The following is a 4339-nucleotide window of genomic DNA, read 5'->3' on the forward strand; positions in this document are numbered from 1 at the left end:
CCTGGAAAAGCAGGAATAAATAGGTGTCAACCCTGGCCCATTTTTTCATCCTGCATGAGGCTATGGAAGGATACAGATGATCCAGAGTTCATCACTGGGAAGGCCTCATCCCAGAACCATTTAATCCGCCTTGACCCGAATGGTTTGTTTCTCCCTTTATTATTTTATTTTCTGGAAAGTGTTAGTAACTGTGTGATTTTTTAACATTATTATATTCTTTGTAACTTTTTGAACATAAGCTTTGAAGACATTCTTGAATTAAACATTAACTCTAGTTCTGGATCTGTGTTTTTATGACTCAAGGCCTCATATGGCTCATGTTACTTATTTTTCTAAGTATTGATAATTGTGTATGCCGGTAAGAGCAGAAGCTCACCTTATGCTTTAGCATTAAATTCTTCTTCTGCTGGTTGCAGTTACCAGGATTAGTTAACCACACATGCTGAGGTAACCTGGAGAAGTCACGGGCAACGATTCTCACATTGGCGTATCTGGAGGGTCGGCCCGCAGGACCGTGTACTTTTTCTATGGTTAATAGGTGGAGGACACCACGTTTGTATAGGTAGAAGACACCATGTTTGTAGTATATTCACATACCACCTCCCATACAGATAAGGGTATTAATGTTAGGACAGTCTGATGATGGAATTCCATGTAAAGAGTAGCTGTGGTGACTTTTGTTGTATGAAGTGGCATTTATAGTTATCATTTAGTTGAATCAAGGTTGCCCTTTAATCTTGCTAACTTTTGGCATCCATTATTCTGTCCCGGAGGAGCTGTCTCTTTTGGGGGTTTACATCCTCTGCATCATCACAATCATGTGACATGTTGAGATCCAGTGTTTAGCCTGATGACTGTATCTAATATGACTATACACTTGAGTGTTGAGCAGGACATGTTATTACATGGCAGGTCTAAAGAGCATAGTTGAGAGAGCCCATGTTAGACATAAGATGATGGCCACACACAGAGGCTAACAACATCATTGGCAAGTAGGATTTCTGCCATGGTGGATCCTAGTAAATAGTTTCTGCCCAAAAAGAGCTATCTCCTCTGTGTGTAGGCAACTGGTGCATTTAAAGAGTGCGTCAGTAATTTGTTTGCAGGGTGTCAGTAAGAGGACTGTAAAGGTCTGGTTACGAATATTGGTTACTATTTATTTTTTTAAAAGAAAGTTTTGATTTAAACACCATTATAACAAGTCGTACAAATTGTATCTGGTTACTATTTATTTATTTGCTTGTGTTATACCCTGTAACTGTGAAGAAGCCATATGCAGTAGGAGATACACGTTAGTTTAAAAAAATGTACTGTGCCCATTTCCACCTGGATATGACCACTCTTAATTCTCCTTATAACTTAAATGCTGTCTCTTTTCTCTTACATTTATTGTCCTTTAAGGAGCTATCCATTTGCAGAAATGCAGGACAAATGTCAAATCCTGAAGTCTTTTCAATTTTTTCAGACATGCCACTCTTAGACACCAGAATCACCCTTGGTGTGCTGCTCTTGAATCTCTGTTGGTTCAGATCCTCCTATAGAATTTGGACCTGTAATTGAATCTAATGTTGAAACACCCTCCTCTTGTATGTGTATCTACAAAAATACTACCAAGATGTTCCTCTGATGGTACCTAGGGCCTGATTCAGAGCCGCTCGTAAGCGGCCGCTCGTTCGTTCCGAGCAATGTTAGCCCAACTGCGCATATGTACGGATCGTTATACGCATGCGCTAACCAGTCAGTGCGGCCGAAATTCATGTGCTCGCAAAATAGCGAATGCCTGCTATTTTGAGTGACAGAAAGAGGCGTATGTGGGTGGTAACAGGGGAAGGTGCTTGAAAATGGGGAGTGGAAATCAGAACGCAGGCGTGCTTAAAGGTCAAAACGGGCGTTTTATGGGTGTGCATATTTAAAACAGCAGCGTCATTGACCACGTCACTGGGTTATTTTATAGTCAGAACTGCTCGCAAAATTGTGGTAGCAAACACCAACCCCAAGAATAGCGAGCAGTTCATACCCTTGTCGATGTACTCGATTAATCTAATAAATAGCGGACATGACGTAGGATGCGAGCGGCCAGGGGGCGTATTTTTCCAAAAAACGAACGCAAGTTTTGTTCACTCGTTCAGACATAGAGGCGTGAACAGACCGCAAACAGCGAACGGTTCATTTGAATAGCCACCCCTAGTTTTAGAACGAACGACCGCAAATAGCGAGTGGCTCTGAATGAGGGCCCTAGTTCCTGCTTGGATCCGTCAATTATACCCAGAAACCTCTCCTCTCAGTTGGCTTGAGTGCGGCTGGCAAAGTACCCTACTCAATATATTTTGAGCATGATCACGCGTAGCTCTTTTATGGAGGAGTGAATTGTGTTATTTTGAACATTACACAGGTGCAAAATAATAAATGCATAGCACACCTGAATTTGCATTTAATATTATTGCTGTTATTGCTGTGCATGTTTTAGGGTCAAAACGGGAGTTGACGGAGTTTATAAATCTGCTTCTAAATCTCTAAAGATGGGCCTAACTCTAAAGCTGCATACACACACAACGATTTAGTTAATGAACGATTTTAGTAAACGATTTTCTACCTTGAAAAAATGAACTAAAATCGTTTACTAAAGTTGTTCATTTACTAAATGTAATGAACGATTTTTTAGAACTACAAACGATTTTTGCATATTAACTTACTGAAAATCGTTCAGTTGACAAGTCTGACTGAACTACAAACTACAACTACAAACGTGAACGCGCATGAACGATAATCGTTCATCGTTTGACTCAGAAAGTGAACGATTATCGTTAAACGATATCGTTTAACGATAATTGATCAAAAAATTGTGTGTGTATGCACCTTTAGTAAGGTGTAAGATAAAATGCAGACGAATCTCGCAGTTACCTGAAAACTGGGCAGGTGCAGTAGAAAGTGATTGCCGATAGCACATGCACCGCACCATGCCGTGAAATGGGTGTTTCTGGGCAGTGACCATGTGATCGCACAGAACTGATCCATCTTGTGGGATTGAAATGGGGTTGTAAGCTGACTTCTGTGCATGTTTCTAGCATGTGGATGGAGATGGGACGTCTGTTTCAAACAGATCCAGCATGTAGTTTGTGCAAGTTCTGATACTAAGGACGACAGCCGTGCTTTCCAGTTAATCGGCAGCTCATTTGTAGTTGCATAGAGATCCATGTTCCTAGCACTCTACATTAGGTCTATGGTGGGATAATCATAATGGTACGGTTTACATGTGTGGCATGTGTGTGTTGTAAATGATTTGTGTGCAGGTGTTGATATTGCAGAGTTATATAGGCACACACCAACGGATGACTCACACTATTATAAGCCCAGGTACTGAACCAGTGGTGTTGGTTTACTGAAGATAAGCAAGTACCACTGTACTCACTGTTACATGTACACTAGTAATGGATCAGAGCGGGGATCTATACAGCTTAACAGCCGGTGAGTGTATGCTGTAAACGGGTAGTTGTGCAGGATGCTGGAACAGCTTTATATGCAAGAATTAACCAAGTCTCTCACAGGAGTTAAGTAGGAGACAACTGTCTCCCACCATGTCACTCTTACACAGTAAAAACAAGATGGCCCCTGCACATGCTCAGTAGTGAGCTCGGCGGACAATTTAGGACAAGGCATGAAGTCTCCCAGGAGAACAGGAAGACTGAAGTCTGCGCAGTAACGCACTCCTCTTAACATAAGGCTGGCTACATATAAACACTTTTAAAAGTGTGTTTATGGCCAATATAACCAAAGGTGTTTTGAGGATGTAAGATGCCTGTTCAGTGATACATAACAATCAGTGGGAAATACTGTTTCCTTGCCACGTGCGCCTGTTTGTTCAGCTGAAGCACTCCCGTGATAGGGAATTTCTGTTTCCAAAGGAATGTGTCACTATATAGAAATCTGAATGGCAGGTTTGGCTCAGCTTATAAGACAATTCTCACTGTGTAACCTACAAGAATAAATTTTATATCACTCCAAAAATACGATTAACATACTTTTCATACTGTAGCATTTCTATTACAATGCTTTAAACGTGGAAAAAACGAAGGACAAAACTGGATGTACATAAGCATCTAGCTGTGCTTAAGTAGAAAAGCCAGGGAAAGTTAAATAGTCTTTTTGTTGTAGACATTCATATCAAAATTCAATCTGCTCATCCTAATTGTGCATAGGAGGTGTTGGTCCTGATCATCAACAAATGACACATATTCAACTTTCATTGCAGAGGACACGTTTATTGTCAAATAAATCGTTGTCTTGAGCATAAGCAAAAGGCAATAAAGTTTTTCAAACCTGACAATAAAAAAGAAAAATC

The sequence above is a fragment of the Taudactylus pleione genome, unplaced genomic scaffold (genome assembly GCF_031769625.1).
Source record: "Taudactylus pleione unplaced genomic scaffold, aTauple2 ptg000032l, whole genome shotgun sequence".
NCBI classification, from domain to species: Eukaryota; Metazoa; Chordata; class Amphibia; order Anura; family Myobatrachidae; genus Taudactylus; species Taudactylus pleione.